The 18,939-nt window shown below is 46.2% G+C and overlaps 2 protein-coding genes across 3 annotated transcripts in view; one reads left to right on the top strand and one right to left on the bottom strand.

Annotated features, from left to right (window-relative positions):
- Nucleotides 1-7,153, top strand: part of CEP63 (centrosomal protein 63) — a 63,632-nt gene extending 56,479 nt beyond the window's left edge. Inside the window, exons 16-17 of one of the 2 annotated variants that reach the window (XR_013361243.1) lie at nt 757-858; nt 2,761-7,153. The gene's annotated coding sequence lies outside the window, so the exon portion shown is untranslated. Of the gene's footprint in view, nt 1-756 lie in introns of both variants that reach the window. The other variant, XR_013361242.1, reaches the window with a different exon arrangement.
- Nucleotides 7,154-17,336: 10,183 nt separating this feature from the next.
- The window catches only part of KY (kyphoscoliosis peptidase), a 48,224-nt gene continuing 46,621 nt past the window's right edge, over nt 17,337-18,939 (bottom strand). The window contains exon 12 of the mRNA XM_077865062.1: nt 17,337-18,737. The gene's annotated coding sequence lies outside the window, so the exon portion shown is untranslated. The remainder of the gene's footprint in view (nt 18,738-18,939) is intronic.

The raw sequence follows: 18,939 nt of genomic DNA, 5'->3' as shown, positions 1-18,939 counted from the left end.
GCTGTTATTATCTTGCTCCGCAAAGCCTTCCCATAGCCCCTGACCAGAGTAGGAGAGCTTCTCATTTCTTACAGCATCCTGTGTGTGTCCCTCTCAAATCACCAACCACACTGTGCTAATTTTTGTCTCTCACAGTCAACTGGTTAAACTAAAACTGAATTGGGAACTCCGTAAAAGCAGGGGACAAGGTCCTGTCTACATCCAAGGTGGTGTCCCACACATAGTAGATACTAAGTAACTACTCAGTCAATGAAAATCACTGCCATTCTGGGCTTCAGTGCACCCACCTGTAAAATGGGGATGAGAGGATTTACTGAAAATACATTTCTGAAAGGGTTTTGCAGACTCTAAAAATATTGTACCCATCCGAATCGGTCAGTATATGGGGATTTCTGAGTTTCAGACTGTCTGAAGCTTCCAATTAAAATATGTAGGGTACAATCCCAAATTTCCATGGCCCATGCCAACAAGGAGGGACAAGGACAGACTCTAGTTGCTGGAGATACTTAAGGAATCGTGAGGTACTATGTACTTCCTTAAACTTCTACCGCATTGTTAAAGTTGAGGTAAACGGTCTAAATTTGTCAGCATGTTTGATTATAATTTAATCTCCCAACTTCGTATTTCAAAAAAATATGCCAAATATTAAAATGTGTCAAACTAAATTTGAGCTAGTTTCTCTGTGCTCTCTGTGCACAGGATACTCACGTGAGATGGAAAGGTAAGGGTGCTCTCCTGTACTTTTGGTGTTTACAGATGGTGTTGTATTGGATGAGTTGCCTCATTCCTCTTGGCCAGCATTCCCAGTGAATTTTGGTCTGGATTTCTAGCTGAAGAGGACAAAGTTGAGTTCTCACTGTGAGTAGGATGCTGCCTTTCTACGGAGCCTTTGATCTCAATAAGCCTAGGAGGCAGTGTGTGTCACTGTTCCAAAGTGACAGGGAGGAATTAAGTGGCTTGCCCTGGATCCCAAAGTGCAGGCTCTCTTTAGCTGAGCCTAGGAATAGAGAGTGTGGACTCTGCAGGCAAGCAAGCCAGCCTAATCCTAATCCTAGCTCTACCATTTACTGGCCGTGTGATCTTGGGTAAGTTAATTAACCTGTCCATATCTCAGCTTTCTCATCTATAAAACAGGGGAAATAAAAACCACTTCCCTTATAGGGTTTGTGTGAAGGTTAGTATTTGTAAGGTACCTGGCCTAGTAAGTGCCATGAAAGTAACTCATTGAATAGAAACAAATACACTATTTTTTTTTTCTTTTCTTTTGTTTAAGGTTTCATTTATTTGAGAGAGAGGCAGAGAGAGCATGAGTGGGGTGAGGGTGCAGAGAGAGGGGGGCGGGGAGAAGCAGACTTCCCTCTGAGCAGGGAGCCCAACATGGGTCTCAATCCCAGGACCCTGAGATCATGACTTGAGCCAAAGGCAGACGCTTAATCACTTAACCAATTGAGCCACGAAGGGGCCCCCAAAATACACTTTCTATTATGTCTCCTCAAAAAAATTCTACCCTCCCTAGCATACACAGATACATAACACCTAGTAAACTCTGGGTAATCTGTTTGCAAAACACTCCTGAGTCTGGAAACTAAAGGTTACATATGAGAAAAATAACTGTAAAATAAGTTCTGTCATTAAGAACATACATCTGCAAATAGTCGTCACGAATGGCAGTCAAGCGTATAAAGGCAAGGTTAGAGATTTGTTGACTGGTTCTAGAAATAGTTTGAGATAGGATGTAAAATGTATCAAAAAGAACCAACAGTGGAATCAAGACAAAGAGAAAAATGAGGGCCGGACATGTCCATTCACACACCAGCATCTAGTTCAGGTGCGAGGGGCAGGCAGCAACTTTCCCTCTGAGCTTCTTAAGGGCAAAAGCAGAGAAGGAAACATTACTTAAAGGCTTCATGGCACCCACAAGATCAAAACAGACCATGGGTTCAAGAGAAGCACATCTTTTTTGAGTGTGCATATGAGCTTTTGGCTAGGTGTATGAGCATTAGTAGAGGTCCTACAACACTTCTGTATTGGATAAAAATAAGAGAATCTGCACAGCTTCCTTACAGTGGGCTTCAGTGCAGGCTGATGGCAAAGGCTGACGTGCAATCAGAGACCAGTTCTAAGGTGGTCCCAAATGTGATGGTGTAAAGCTCTTGTGGTCTGGCCTGACCACAGGGGAAAATTTAGAGAAATGATGGACTGCAGCCTTGAAAAGCAATCTTCTTTAAAAGCTATTTCTCCACAGTGTGATTTCTATAATCTGACAACCAGTTCACTCATTTTTCCTCTGTGGGAACCTAGAATTTGGCCATTTTATGTTGCCCATTAAGGCCTGGTTCAAATGATTTGACAGTACAATCAGAAGTAAGTATATACTCTTCTTATGAAAAGAAAACCTTATTAAAGTGATGCTTGAATGGTGGAACATCCAGGAACTCTCTGATATTAAATGCAAAGTAGATAATTTGCATGTGTCCACTTTTCTGTCAGAAAGCATCCATCAGATTCTCAAGGATATCTGTGAGCCAAAAAAAATTATCAAGAACCACAACTTTTTTTAGAGACTAGAATTTTCCCAGAATTGTCTTCTATTTTCTGGGGGGAGATGGAGAATTGCAGGAGTCCAACCAATTCCTATTGGGGCTAAGTTTTAAAATGCAGTTGAATAGTCATTAAAAACTCAAGCTTTTCAATAATAAAAAGGTAAATAACCAATTTTAAAGTGGGTGAAGGATCTAAATAGACATTTCTTTAAAGAAGATATGCAAATGGAAAAGATGCTCTACATCACCTGACCAGGAAAATGCAACTCAAAATCATGTGAGATACCACTTCACAGCCACTATAATACAAAAGATGGACAATAGCAAGTGTTGATGTGGAGAAATAGGAAACCTTATACGTTGCTGATGGGAATGTAAAATGGTGCAGCCACCCTGGAAAACAATTTGACAGTTCCTCAAAAAGTTAAACTTAGAGTTACCATTTACCCAGCAGTACCAGCCCTTGGTACATGCCCAAACTCAACCAAAACAAGTCCACACAACGAGTAGCACGTGAATGTTTGTAGCAGCATTACTCGTGGTGGCCACGAGTAGAAACAACCTAAATGTCCATCAACCAGTAAGTTGATAAAATGTGGATACTGACAATGGAATTTGTTTTGGGAAAAGAAAGGGATGAAATACTGCTGCCATGATACTGAATGACCTTGAGAACATTCTATTATGTGACAAGCTGGTCACAAAAGACCACATATGCATGATTCCATTTATACGAAGAAGCTATGATGGGCAAATCTGCAGAGACAGAGTATGTTGGTGGTTGCTAGCGGCAGTAAGAAGGAGGGTCTGGGGGGGTGAAGACTAAAGAGGTTTCTTTTGGAGGGTTATGAAAATGTTCTGTAGTAGATTGTGTGATAGTTGCCCAACTCTGAATATCACTCAACCAAAATCTATTGAATTATACACTTTACATGGGTGAATTATATGGTATGTGAATTATATCTTAATAAAGCTGTTACCCAAAAAAGCCTCCCTGATGCGTAGCAACGCCTAAAAAATTCAAGTTTATATTCAGAAAACATCACAGCACTTAACAGCACATACATATCAAAGTCTCATATTTTCCACTCTGCACTCACATTCAGGAGTAACAGTGGTGGTCCTCTTTAGAGAAGGGGTGGCCAAGCTCTGTCTGTATAATTGCTTGTGAGCGGAGCAGTCCTGTACTGCGAGGTAATGTGGGCGAGGGCTTTGCCAGGAGCTGGGCACACTGCAAGGCCCCAGCTCATTCTCCAGCAGAGCGTGGTCTTGTGCTGCCTGGGTGGGGAGCGGTTTCCAGGATTACTGAGGGTCCTGGCAGCAAAGTCCATAATGATCAGCCAGGCAGAGTTTCTTGGCTAAGCATCATGTATGGAGGGGCTGCAGAAATGCCTGGCACTACCCTCAGTGGTGAGGAGGACTGCGTACAGAACGTTTTAGAGAGCGTTACAGACCAATGATAGGGAAGTGTGTGAATATGGCACTTGTGCCCTAAGACTGCCTGGCAAATCCTCCAGTATCTCTCCAAGCATGACTGGGGAAAAATAGAGAAAGAAAAGCCAGATCCATTACATAAACCTGCTCATTTCTTCCGCTATGGAACACAGATCAGCTAAGACCATCTGACATTAGTTTGCCCAGTGCTTTTATGGAACAACCACTCCTTTGGGAGGCATCTACTGTGACTGAGCTAATTGTCAGTTCCCAGAGCTGTCCTAATCCATGGCACTGGCTTGGGGAAGCAATGAGGGCCTCTCGATAGGCCTTCTTTTGGGTTTGTCTTGCCCCTGATGGATCGCATGAACTAAAACAACTCACCAGTCCCTCACCAGTCTATTGGAATAAAGTCCCAGGTACTGGTAGTTGCTTTCTGCAATCTAGAACACGTGTTTCAGGTCCTCAGTCTCAAATTCAATGTCATGAACAAGACAAAAAGTGTTTCCTACCAATTATTTTCTTTTTAAAAAAATTAACTTATTTTAAAAAGAGATTATTTATTTATTTGAGAGAGAGAAAGGGAACAAGCAGGGGGGGCAGAGGGAGAGGGAGAGGGAGAGAGAATCCCAAGCAGGCTCCATGTTGAGCGTGGAGCCACATGCAGTCAGGGTGGATCTCATGACCCTGGGATCACCACCTGAGCTGACACCAAGACTTGTACGCTTAACAGATTACACTACCCAGGTGCCCCTCTTTTCTCTCTTTTTAAAAAAGACTTATTTTAAAGAGAGCACATGGGGTAGGATTGGCAGAAGGAGAGATAATCCCAAACGGACACCCTGCTGAATGTAGAGCCTGATGCGGGGCTTGATCCCACGACCCTGAGATCATAAACTGAGCTGAAATTGAGTCAGATGCTTCATTCAGCCACCCAGGTGCACACACAGCCCCCCTCCCCCAGTTAGTTTCTTCAACCATGGTGGAGTATATAGCCCACTCCCAAGTACTCTGTATGTGCGGGTCCCCTTAAACCCAGGAGTGCTGTGGCAGGGCAGGACACAAGTGATTTCCCCAGTGATCCCCCTGACAGGCCCTCAGCCCAGCGTGGGATCCTAACCTGTTCATATTTAGTCCTGGACCGTGAGCAAAGGATAGGAAAGTTTCTAGGTGGCTGGCATGTTCAGCCTGCTACCGTCTGCATGAGCTACTGCTTGTAGACTAAGAAGACATCACCTGATCTTTTTGTTTTGCTCCAAAAAGTCTTAATACTAACACATTTTAAAGCAACACTAGGCAATTCCAGTATCTTCTCAGGCTGTCCTCCCCTAAATCCAAGTTTTTCAAACTATTTTCCAGAGATCTGAAATTTTTCAACATTAATACGTGTTCCTTAGAAATATGCCAAAGCAGAATGGGAAATGCTGCATATCATATCCATTAGGGCCAGGATGAAACTGGGAGAACTGCCTCTTTTCCTTTCACTGGCCAAGATCCCTCTACCCCTCCATCCCTCTCCCTGCCTCCCCTATTGCTTTCCAAACCACTGGGAGCTGGTGGCCTTAGACATTTAGTGTTCTTAACCTTTTGTGTGCCAGGGACTTCTGTGGCAGAGTGGTGAAGCCTGTGGACCCCTCAAAGTAATGCCTAAGCACATAAAATAAAACACGTAGTGTTAAAAGGAAAACCCAACCATTTCAACGGTCTGTTATCAAAACCTAAGAAAAAACAAATTTATGATATGGCATTTTATATGCTTCTTTATTAACTCATTAAATAACAAGACCAAGTGGCAGGTCTGTTGCTGACTGTGCTTTTAAAGCAGTGCTGCATGAAAATAGTATTTTGAGATGTCTACAACAAGTATAATGAGCTATGAAAATATCTGATTTCTACTGGAATAAAGCCCCAGGTACTGGTAGTTGCTGTGGTTTATGGCCTATATTCCTAATGGAAAAAAAGCTAAATTTCAGTTAGGGCTTATTGAGAATTAGGATGTCAATTTTTCCCATCCAAGTTCACGGAGCCCCACATTCTATCCTTGGACTCCTTGGTAGGGGTGTCTGTGATCTCCAGGTTAAGAACGTAGAGGCTTAGAGCTTTTTAATGGTTTACTTCATACCTGGGTCAGTTTGGTTTTCTGTGAACATTCACTGTTGTACAGGGGGTAGTATTTGTGCTTAGTGTCACCAACTTAGGGGAACATTCTTTCCTTTTTTTTTTTTTATTCATGGCATACCTTTGGGCATCTTGGTGAACTGCTGTTGTGCGTTGATAGGCCAGAGCATTCCACCTGGGTTATTGGGGTCCCTGGATCCTTGGAAGTCCTCACATTTGGGGCAGCCAGGTCAAGCCTGGGGTGGGCATGTGACCAGGGAGAAGCTGGACCACTTGGACATCTTCGACAGAGCTGCGGAGGATGCCACTGTCCACTGTGGACAAGGGGCCAATGGAACACTGGAGGAACTGGTGCTCTGTGCCCCGAAAGAGAATTTTGCAGCCCAAGTGCAGCCACCTGGAAACTGTGGGGCAAGGGACATGTTGAGGGTGGTTGATGTAGGGGGGCCAGGTGATGTTCTTGTAGGTGTATCTCTAGACAACAGACCAAAATCTCTGTCTTCAAAAAACAATCCAACAGTCTCAATCTTTGTGGAATCTCAAGACATTAAATGCTTAAATACTATGAACAAGGCAAACATTATCCAGCGAAGGTCAGATAATCCTGTCTGCTGTTATACCCCTTACCACGCCTTACCCGAAGCTAGCTACAAGTTGACTGCTCCAACAAGATTCAGAAGTTACCCAAATTAGTGTTTTGCACTAGACCTAAAAATGTTTGATTGGGTTAAAAGTCTATCTATAATATCACTAGGAACATCAACAATAAATTTGTCAATGAAGGAAGAGAAATTGCAACTAGACTTTTTCTTTTTTTTTGCAACTAGACTCTTTAAATACGATCTATATTGTTGTAATTTTCAAATTAATGTTGTAAAGAATGTTATCACTACTTTGCAAAGTTTCTCATCAGGGTGAACGGTGATGAATTTAAAGACATTGTTAATTAAAAATACCTTGATCGGAAATTGTGTGTAACAGTTTCAAGCATAAATCCTTATATAAAAGTTAAAGTCACAAAAGAAAGCTCAGGGTTTTCATTAAATTTTTTAAAAGATTATATTGGAAGTTTCATATAAATTCAATGTCTTTTCTAATACTTGCATTTTATTTTTATCATCATAATTACATATGGCAGAGAAACTTTAATGAATTTTGTCCCATATAGACACCTTTAAATCCTCTCCATTTTTACCCCAGAGGGTTGTGCAAGTATTACTGTCTCTGCTTTTCATGCCAAGTCCCCTCCAAAATATTCAGCCACAAGATGAGAGGAACTCATGGTGGGGCCTGGCATGGGTTCTGGCACGTTGCAGGCTTGCCCTTCCTCTTCTTTCTTTATATGCCTCAGCTAAAATATTTCTGCAGTTAAAATCTATTTTGATTAATGGTTAAACATATGTGGCCTACTCAGATGACAGCTCATCCATTTATTAGTCCATTCATCAAACATTTAATCAAGCAAACCCCTCATCTTAGAAGCCTGAGCTCCTGCTACTCCCTGCAGATGTCAGCGCAGGTGATACGATCCTCAGCTTCCTTCATGCTCCCAGAACCTCTGACAGGTGCACACCACAGCCTAGTAACACACCTGTGCCCTTAGCAATTTGCATCACCAATGCCTAAAGACAGCCTCAGTGCCCAGGGCGATGGGGCCCAGGAAAGGAGTCTGGGAGCACAGGGGGAGGGCCTCAAAGCCAGCTAGCCACTTAGCAGCTGTACGCCCTTGGGCAGATTCCTCATATGCAGAGTGTGGACTCTGATCCTGGCTCAGCAAGGCTGTCAGGAGGCCAGGTGAGCTGCTGAATAGGGAAGAGGATGGAAAAGCTGTAGATGGGGCCTTGCAGGTAGCATCGAAGAGGGCAGCTGACCCTGGCTGGCCTCAGGGCCTGGGAGACAGTTGGAGGGGCAGGTGTGCGGTGACCTGGACAGCCAGTTTGTCCAAAGGGGGCGCTGCAACTCAACCCTCTGTGGAGATGTTCATGGGCTTCTTGAGAAAAGCTGGCCAGTCAGATTTTGATGTGATTTTCCTGATTTTTAAATATTGGCATTAACTTTTTTTTTTTTTAAACACTGTGCATGCCAAGCAGTAAAGTTTGCAACCTCTGCACACCAGTGTTGGGGTGATAAGGTTGGCTGGCGGAGGCAGGGTCCATTATCACAGGCAAGGCCCCCTGGAAAGGGGGTGGGGAAGGCGGCAGGAGGAAAGGAGAGGCCATCTTCTTGTCTGCAGGGCTCCAGGGGAAACAGATGCCAGAGAGGTTGGTCACCCCCCACCATGTGTTCTTTTTATCCTCCATGGAGAATGGGGCGCATCTTGCAATAGAGTGACTTCCATTAAGAGCTAAAACCATAAAACTTCTAGAAGAAAACCGGAGAAAATCTTTGAGACCCTGGGTTAGGCAAAGATTTTTAAAAATATTTATTTATTTATTTATTTATTTATTTATTTATTTATTTGAGAGAGAGAGCAAGCATGAGTGGGAGGGGCAGAGGGCACTGAGCACGGGACCCAATGTGGGGCTCGAACTCACAACCCCGAGGTCCTAGCCCAAGCTGAAGCCAAGAGTTGGATGCTCAACCAGCTGTGTCCCCAGGTGCCCCTGTCTTTTTAAAAATAGCGACACGGATGATTTCTTTCTCCCTGAATTTAACAAATGCCAACATTTCGTCATATATTCTTCAAAACTTACATAGAATAAAAGATTACTGAAAACGTCTCTGTTTTGGTCTCATTCCATGCCTTTCTTCTGTTTCCAGAAGCAAGTGCTATCTGGTGATGGTGTTAACACCTCACAGCTATATTTTTGGATTTGTACACATCCACAAAGAACACACAGCACGATTTCATGTCGTATAACCCTATGTCTATATTCTAGCAACAATTAGAAAACGCACTTTAAGATTGATACCATTACCACATCATGAAAGTTCCCCTGTAAATACCTAGCAATATACCTAATAAAAGATATGCAAAGCTCCACAAAAACCTACTGAACATTACTGAGAAAGGAAGAATTTGCTACCTCGTCCTCAAAACTGGGAGACGGGAGAGGGGGCTCGAATGACACGAGCAATCTAAACACAGCATCTGCATCATCAGTACTTGACATTTACATTAGTATGACCGTGTAGATACCCACGTATAGCATACTATGGTTCATACGATTTGGGGGGTACAACCTTTCCACGTGAATTTAGCATTTGCTTTGTTTTCAACATAGCTTTCACCAAAGAGTCCCACAAACTCCTCAGTGTCATTAACATAGCCCCAGTGAAGTCAGCTGCATCGGGTAACCGAGTCATTTGTCCTGTTTGATTTTTTCCCTGTGACATGCCTCCTGGACCAGTCTGCCCTGCTCCTTTCTACACTGGATCCATCGTCCTTGCTGTGAAGCTGTTCTCCAGATTTATCCCATTACCATCCTCCTGGGTGTCCCCTTGCCCCTCCTTTCTGTAGGAGTCTCCTGGTCCCAGTGCACCCCGTTCTCGGTTTACAGGAGGAAGCGGTAATGCCATATACGTCTTAATCTTGAACATCACACACTGTGATTTGTGTCACATTCTATCTGTTAGAAGAGAGTCACTAAGTATAGCTCCCACTATACTTAAGGGGATGGGAGCTAGGCTCCACCTTAGGGAGGGAGGAGTACCAGAGAATCTGTGGATGTATTTTAAAACCACCGCAGATGCGCTCACAAACTGTGTGTGTGATTTCCGTGTGTGTGTGTGTGTGTGTGCATGCCTGTGTGTGCATGTGTGTATGTGTGTGTGTCTGAGGGATTCCTAGAGGTGGTCCAATGGGGTCCTGGTCCTGTCACTGGAGTGCTGGCCGCAGGTTGTGCCTGTGAGTCTTTTTTCTTGGGTTGGTCCGTTTTCTCGGAGAAGAAATGCTTGGAGGATACAGGCCGGGCAGCCAGGTGCAGGGCATGCTGTGGGCTTAGGGCTCGGGGCTCGTCTCACCACACAGCGTGCAGATTGCATACATTTTGTGACGCTCACCTTTCTTCATGGGGTTTCAGATGCTGATGTGCAGGCTCTCTTGAGTGGGAGATTTTCCTTTTCTCTCCCTCTCTTCGGGCTCCCCTTCCTCGTCTAGGTAGATGAGAGCTGTTGCGGTCAGCTCCCAGAGCCCTGGATGAGCTGGGTTTGGCCCTGGTGGCCCAGAATGCCTGCATGGGGTGATCGCGGAATAGTTCAGGTCTGTCCACGGACCAGTGGGTGGATTGGCTCAACTGCTTGAATTTCAGGCAGTTACAAATAGGGAGGGTCTTTCAACAGAAGCATCCAGTAACGGGATAGCTGTTTCACGGAGTGATGAGCTCCCGGTCTCTGGAAGATTCTAGGAGGGGCAGGTGGCCAAGGATCGGAGACAAGATTTCTTCTTTTAGAGGCTGGCATCAGAGACGGCTGTGATGTCAGGAGGGGCCCGTGACCTTTTAGATTCAACACACGGCTCCGGGAACAGCACATGGCACTTCAATACCATCCTCAGAATGCTGGGGACACCAATGGTGTGGCGGTGATGGCAGCTGACATTCACCGAGCAGGTGCTACGTGCCAGGGGCTACTCCGTTCGCTGTACTCACGTGAATTCAGGGCAAACTTGCGTGGTGGGTGCGCACGTTATGCCCAGTTCACTGCTGCAGAAACCCAGCCGGGGAGGATCAAGTCATTTGCCAAAAGCAGAGGGTGGCCGAGCTGGGACGGGACCCAGGGGGCTGGCTGGGGGTCCGTGCTCCTGTCGCGCCTGATACTGGGGACGGGGCAGGGCCGCAGGCCTCCCCTGGCCTCGGGCCGCCTGGAGCTCGACGAGGAGGGGTCTCCTGCTGGCCGCGGGGCTTCCCCAGCTCAAACCAGTATTTGTAGAAAGAAACTGAGGCTTCAATCCTACATCAGTGGCTCCTGGCGGCGCAAGACAGCTTTACAGTCCAACAGGGGAGCGGCAGCTCAGAGGCCATCTTTCCAGAAAGAGGCCCATTCTCCTCCTTTTAAAATGGACTTTTAACTCTCTTGCTGAGCTTTAAAAATGTCAAGTGAAGCTTTTACTGACGGAGTGGATTTCCTCCCGCGATCAAGTTAGCATGTTTCTCTTCTCTGTGTTTCTCCTGGGAGGTGAGGAAGGAGATCGGATGCTAAAGAAATGGATGCTCAAAGGGTTCATGGTGCCCACGCTCGCCACCAGTTCCCAGGGGCGGGGGGGAGGCATCACAAAAGATATGGGCAGAGGAGGGGACAACCTCAAAACGCCTCCGGCATCTTGGCTACATTTAATTTTTTTACAGTGTAATAAAATGTTAATTTGCCCATCCCCTTGGTGTTCACGTACACACAAACACATCAGCCAAGTGTTCAGGGAGCAATTTGTAATCCTGCAGTCATTTCGGTTGAAACAAACGTCTCCTCGTTGTCCCTTGTCGCCATTCTTTGTCCATGTGGGAGCTGCCAGGGGCCCTCACCCCCAACATCTGTCCATCATTAATCATGCAGCCCGGTTGTTCTTGGCACCTTGTGGTCGCGGCTGCTCCGTGCGCCTAGGCCGCAAGCCTCTCCACGGTCGTCCCTGCCACCCTGGAGCGGGGCGCCACCGCCTCTGTCCCTGCACAGCTGGGGTGAAGTGATGGCTGATTCCTTGTGTCAGAGAGGCAGTCAGCCGTCCCTCCTGATGGGAACAAAGCAATCCCCGCACACGCCGAGGGCGGGGGGGTTCCTTGGGAAGAAGGGCAGTCCTCTCATCGATCGGGTGCCCTGATGGCCTCCTGGTGGCAAGCAGTGCCAGCACTCCCGGCTGGTGGCAGTTTCTGTCATCCTGTAAACATACATTTCCCACGGGGGCAGAGAAACTCGCTCCCGGGCATCTACTTTGGTAGATCTCTTTTTTTGAGAAAAAAAGAAGGAAAGGACTATTGAGGATGATGTAACTCAACGGCCTTTTTGGTCGACAGCCGTGTAAATAAGTCCCAAGATCTATGAATTCATTTTTGAAATGACAAATTGATGTTCACCTCAAAACTGTATTGATCATTTGTTCTAAACGCAGGTGTCATTTAATTGTGGAGATGAAATAGCAAGCCAGTCCGGCGGGCACATGCCTGGAGCGGTGTGCCTGCGCGCATTGGGTGCTCCACATGGGCGTGTTGGGTGGCATCTCCCTGGAACCCAGAGGTGTCGGGAGGCCTCCAGACCACCCTTGGACCTACGGTTTGGCAGCTGACCGGCTGTCAGTGGGCTAGTTTGCTCTGGATGGACGGGTGTGGGCAGGACGGGCAGGTGCCTTTAGCTTTATTTCTGTGCTCCTAACCAGGAGCACCAGGCTTAGGTTATAGAATCTCCTTCAAACAGGGTCCTAGAGGGAAATCTGAGGCAGGAACCACAATTAGGTAGAGGAAAGCAACTTCATGAAGTTACTCAGGGCCAAAGAGTCCTGGCCGCCCCCTGCCATTCACAGACAGAGTGGTCATTCTTCTTGGAAAGCTCAAGCCCTGTGTTCAAGTCCTGTTCTGTGGCACAAGCATGTGTCCTCTTTTAGAGCCTCATAAATAAGTGCGGGCTGCTGGTCTTGGTGAAAAGCCCACCTATTTCCTTGAAGACCACCATAAACTACCTCCTCAACACTCCCCAGGGTGGTCATTCCAAGATCTCACCCTATCCCAGTTTCCCAGCCCTTCCTGAGGTGTAGCCCTTCCAGAGAGCATCTTGGGTGCTCCTCGCAGTTCAGGCTCTGGTGTCCAGAGCCGGGCGAAAGGCACAGGGGCCAGTCTCGGTGAAACACGTCAGCAAATGTCAGTGAGTGTTCTTGGACTGCTGAGTTATGTTACTTCGCTGGTCCTGTCTTCATCATCCCTTACTGTTCTCCCAATGAAACACTTGCCAAGCATTTACCAAACCTCTATTTTGTGCCATGGAGAAAAATCAAAGTAACTGTGGTCAAACAACTCATAACCAAGTGTGTGAACTTCTAAGTGCCCTCTCGATCACAGGAATCATGCAGAAAGTCCCTGGTTAACAGATGAGCTAACAAAGTGCTAACTGAATGTGGAAGGTGGGCACATAATTCCACATGGGCCTGGTTAGTGGAAAGGCCAAGGAAGGGCTGACAAGGGATCTGGCCGGGCTTCTCCAGAGAAAGAGGGAGGGAAAGGCTTCCCAGTGAGAAGGAACAGCATGTGTAAAAAGCACGGTGTCTGGTGTCATGCGGTTGAGTTTTGCAAAAGGAATCTCATGGAGAGTCATGAGAGACAAAGTGGAGAAAGCAGTGCGAAGCCAGAGTCGGGGTTATAGATTGAATGTTTGTATCTATCCCCCCCACCCAAATTCATGGGTTGAGACTGAATCCCCAATATGATGGTGTTTGGAGGCGGGGCCTTTGGAAGGTGATTAGGTCAAGAGGGTGGTGCTCTCATCAATGGGATTAGTGTCCTTATAAAGAGACTCCAGAGAGCGAGCTTGCCCCTTCCACCACGTGTCTCTCAGATACCTGAGAGCTTTCAGCTGGCAGTGCCTTTACAGTCTGCCTTAGCTTTTATACATTGTTGGATTCAATTGGCTAATTTGGGGAGGGGGGGGACGGTTTTTATATCTATGTTCACAAGAGATATTATTAGTCTGTTGTTTTCTTTCCTTATATATTGTGTTTGGTTTTGGTATTAGGATAATGCTGGCCTCAGATGAGTTAGGAAGTGAGCCCTCTGCTTCCATCTTCTGAAAGAGTTTGTAGAAAATTGGTATAATTTCTTCCTTAGGTGTCTGGTAGCATTCACCAGTGAACCTCTCTGGGCCTGGTGCTTTCTTCGTAGAGGGCTATTGATTATTGACTCGATTTCTTTAAAAAGAGGGGCCTGTTGGCCAATTCAGATCACTATTGCTTCTTGTATGAATTTCAGCAGATTGTGGCTTCCAGGGAATTGGACCATTTGATAACGTAGGTGTTCAAATTTGGGTGCACAGAGTTATTCGTTGTATTCCCTTATTATCCTTTTAACGTGCATGGGATCTAGTGATACCCCTTCTTTCACTTCTGCTATTTTTTTTTCCTTCTTTCACTTCTGATATTGTAATTGTGTCTTTCCTTTTTTTTTCTTAGCTAGCCTGGCTAGAGGCTCATAGATGTTATTGATCTTTTCAAAGAACCAAGCTTTTGATTTTGCTGATCTTTTCTATTGATTTCTTGTTTTCAATTTCTTGATTTCCACTCTTTAAATTATTTCTTTTTTTTCTGCTTACTTTGCTCTTCTCTTTTCTAGTTTCCTAACGTGGAAGCTTAGATCATTGATTTTAGGGCTTTCTTCTTTTCTAATATATGCCTTCAATGCTCTAAATTTCCTTCTAAAGAGAGCTTTTGCTGTACCTCTCAAATTTTGTTAAGTCGTGTTTTTGTTTTCGTGTAGGTCAAAATATTTTAAAATTTCCTTCGAGATTTCTTCTTTGACCCGTTAGCGGTTTAGAAGTGTGTTGTTTAATCTGAAAATATATTGGGATTTTCCAGTCATCTTTCTGTTACCTATGTCTAGTTTAATTCCACTGTGTCTGAGAGCAGACATCGTGTGACTTCTATTCTTTTCAGTTGGTTTGCGGGGGGAAGTGGGGGGGTTGTAGCCCAGAATATGGTCTATCTTGGTGAATGTTCCATGTGCGCTTGGAAAGAATATGTAATCTGCTGTTGTTGGATGATGTAGTCTATAGATGCCAACTGCATCTAGTAGTTTGGGGGTGGTGTTGTGTTTAACCATGTCCTTACTAATTTTCTGCTTGTAGATACGTCCATTTCCTTCACTCCAGAAGCAGGGATTTTTATCTGATATTCACTGTAAGACCTGGTAGAGATCCAGGAGATAAAACTCACAAAAATGTGGGGGTCCTGATGATTGAGTTCCCCTGGAGGGTTTTCAACTCTCAACGTTGACCACATGGAGCCCCAGCAATTCATCAATTTACAATTCAGGTTTTCCCACCCAGGCTTTGGTTCCCATGGAGGTTTCTGCTCTGGTGGGTTGTGATTCTCTGTATCATCTCTCCAGTTTGGGGAAGGGGGGCAAGTGGTTTACTTTGTGACTTCACTTTTTACAGACAGAGGAAGAGTTGTTGATGTTTCAACTTGCCAGCTTTTTACCTGTTGGAGGGAGTGATGGCTTCTAGGCTTCTCACATGATGGATCAGAAACCTTATGCTGTTTTTGAGCTGAGGCCAAGCTCTTTCCTGGTCAGCTCGCAGCCAGTGACTGAGCAGACTGGGGTCTCTAGGGCCTGGCTGTTTCGGCACAATGGGATTCTTCTGTTGTCCGGGACTTGGACCACGGTCGGAAGTTCTCTCCACCTGATCCTGCTTCCTCCTGCTTTATCTTTCACAGGTATTACCCTCTGGTACCCCACTTGCATTCCTGTGTCTCAGCATCTGCCGGCCAGGAAGCCCACCTGGCACATTTGAACATATGATCAATACTGTTTTGGTTCCAGGAGGAGAACAGGCAAATCTATGAGCCACGGATGTGGATAATCTGATTTACAAGGTGTCGCTCACTCACCTTCAGGCTAGGCTCCACCACTCACCCTGTCACAGGTCCTCCTTTAGCTGTGGTGCTACGAGCCACCCTACACAGCACCGCCCGTGAGTGAAGACCTCAGCACCCGGCCTTTCAGAGTCCAGGAAAAAGGAGGAGTTTCTGCCTCTCTGTTAAGACTGGTTTTTGTTTGAAGACCTACCTTTTCCATCAGCACCTGACACAAATGATACTTTCACCAGAGATGGTGAACTTCTTCTGGAAGGCCTTCATGGAAACCTTGTCTTAGGTTTCCAACAGTCCTGGTGATCTTACAAGAGGAAACATGGAGTCGTCATGGGGCAGTGGTGGTGGTGGGGCCCTCATGTCATCATGGAAAGCAATCACGACAGCGTAGCTGAGAGATGATGAAGGCTTGGATTATGGCAAAGGCTGTGAGAGTGGAGTGGGTGCGGGGCTGGGGGAGTGGATCAGAATGGACCAGGTTTCATCACTGAGGGGAATGAAGGGGTCACTAGTGACCATCATGAGTCTGACTTGGGGACTCGGGCATGGGGATGTATTTACTGTGTTGAGGACCCAGGAGGAGGTGGAGGTAATTTGGGGGAAGAGAGTGACTTCGGTTCAGTATCTTTTGATTCGGGGATGCCTGTGGGACATCTAAGGGAAGGCATCCCAATTGCTGCCTGACTTTTATTTTCTTTTGTTCTGCTTGCAAAATCAGAGAGAAGCCGCATCCTGTCAGGGGCTGTTGCTTTCCCTTTGGTCCCTCTGCTGGGTTTTTTCCAGCCCCTTGCCCTTAGGCAAGAGAGGAGCCAGCAGCGCAGTCTGCTGGGGGCTGCAGGGCAGGCTCTTAACACAGCAGGGCCCTTCAGATGTTCCGAAACTGACAATCCCAGGTCTACCACCTGCCAGCATTTGTTCACAGAGACACAGCATCACAAACTCTCCGGACTGGAAGGGACGTTAGAGGTCATCCATTCCAGCCTCGGGGTTGGCATTTTCAGACCGTTCTAAGAATTTAAGAGTTCCTCCTCCTATTAATGTGGGAGCCTTTCTTCTGACTTCTCCTTAATATGCTGTTAAAGACACGGTCCACCTGTGCGCTTCCTTCCTCGGGAGGAGTATGCTGGGGCTCACGTTTGTGGGTCCAGCGGGCAGGGATGAGCGAGGCCAGATTTGCGAACACAGTTCTTTCTGTCCTTCACACTACAGCTACGAGAATGGTCTCCATGGTTACAGCAGCTTCTCAGAGGTGCCTGGATGTTCACTTTCTCTATTCCCCTAAATGTCTAATTTATGAATAATCTGTTTAGGTAAATTGCTAGAAAGTTTCTGTATATATATGAAAATCAAGATATGTATAAATATACACACACACTCAAAACAGCAAAAAAAGTAGGCTGATAGGCATTTTGGGTACATTTTTTTCCTCCTCCTAATAACAAAAATTGGGATTGACTTTAAAAATTTCAAGTTAAACAAGATTCAATGAAAGAAACACTGCCTTCATGTTCTTCAAAGGCATGTGAGTGAGAGGGGTTGGAGCTAACCTAATTATGTTTTCTTTAATGTGAAATAGCTATTTGCCTGACATTCCATTTGCATCTCCCCATCACATTCAAATGGCTGGGACATTGATTTTTTTTTTTTTTTCTGCTAGGGCTCCCTTTGAACATGAAAGTGCTTTTTCCTATTTTTTTCCCCCTTGTGAGAGCAGTGATAAGAACAGATCGATAATTACATTGTTGGATAAAAATGAATATAAATTTTATTGAAAAACAACACCAGCAACAATGTGGGGAAAGCATACTCAACAGCCACTGGCCCACACAACTCAACACACACATTATGAAAAGTAATCACCTCTTAAGATTTCCAGCTACTTACTCCAAATGAAATGATAGACCCCAGATAAAGTGATGTGGGATGCGGATGCACACCCGCCTCTGAACACGCTGCTAACAGCAAAGGATGCGGCAATCCTGTTCACCTTGCGTTTGCTGGGGGCCATCTAGCGTATTTTAAGGATTAACTGGTTTGGTGAGAATTTAGTCCTTCCAGTGAGCAGAGCGTCTAATACCCAGACCACTGGGAAACCTTTTCTACTTTCCAAGTCCTTTGAGAAGAGGATTTCACAAACTTTCTTGGCAACGTGTCCCTCCTGCTTAAAAACAGGAAATAGTTCTTTATGTCTAGCCTAAATCCTTCATGCTTCAGTTACTCTATTTATTTCCTTTTAATCTCAGCAGGCGGTGAGAGGTTTGCCTCTGGTGGGACAATGTAGCATATGGGGAGCTCACAATGATCATAATCAGATTGAAACGGGCTCCAGCTGTGCTGCTGGCGCTTGGGAACCAAGCCAACCAAGCCGCACGCAAGGAGTTAAGAGCAGTTAACTCCCTCACCCTCCCCGACCTCTGCACCCTGCTGCCTGGGGTGAGGGCCACCGTCCTAGGACTTGCGGGGCCAAAGCTCGGAGTGTGATCGGTTCGGTCCTTACAATGGGGGCACAGTAACGAGCGCTCGCAGAGCTGTCCCTTCCAGTCTCATACCCAGGGTTTGCATGTCAAGATGGGATTTCCTGGCAAAACACTCCCCAGTGGCACACCCCGGTGTCTTCTCACCCTGCCAGGCAGTCCCCAAGCTCGCCCCACAGCCTGTGCGCTCCGTGTGCACGCCAGGAAGCACGCGGTGAACGTGACACCAACATCGGAGTGAGCCGGAGTGACCGTGAACTCTCGGCAGCTCGCGGACTGGGCACCAGGGAGCGCCCGTGCCATTCCACCGTCGCGCCACGGCGCCACCAGGAAACAAAGCTGGGGATTTGAATAAAAGACTTCAAAATGCAGCCCTGCGTTCCACCCTGAGCAGCATGCGTGTAAAAATTCATGAAGATTGGATTTCATTTCATGTATTTTTACTTCAGTGGAGAGAAATACAGGTGATTTCTGGCTGCGCCCACAGCTGTCTTTACAAATGGGGTGGGGTGGTTGGGGGGGGCCCTGGTTAACGCCGCAGACGGAGGGGCACGTGGTTGCTCCGCAGACACTTTGCGAGGCTGGGCCTTGTCTTGCTTCCTGGGGCAGCTCCTGTGTTGCTGGGTGGCATCCTCCGCATGCTCCAGAATGTATTCATTAGCTACACTATTTTAAAAAAGACGCACGTTGTTCTCATCGGGACGACCCGTGGCTCTGGGTCCGGTGAGCGACATGAGTCATAGGAGGCACTTATTATTCAGATAAAACACAGCAGGTTTCTTTCAGCCCATAAAATCAAAGGTGTGAAAAAAATTTGTTTTCAGGGCATCAGAACCCCCTCCTTGTTTCCCTGCCGAGTGCTCAGTGG

Source organism: Canis aureus, chromosome 22, assembly GCF_053574225.1.
Source record: "Canis aureus isolate CA01 chromosome 22, VMU_Caureus_v.1.0, whole genome shotgun sequence".
NCBI classification, from domain to species: domain Eukaryota; kingdom Metazoa; phylum Chordata; class Mammalia; order Carnivora; family Canidae; genus Canis; species Canis aureus.
The sequence above is the reverse complement of the archived record's forward strand: the minus strand, read 5'-3'. Positions and strand labels throughout refer to the sequence as shown.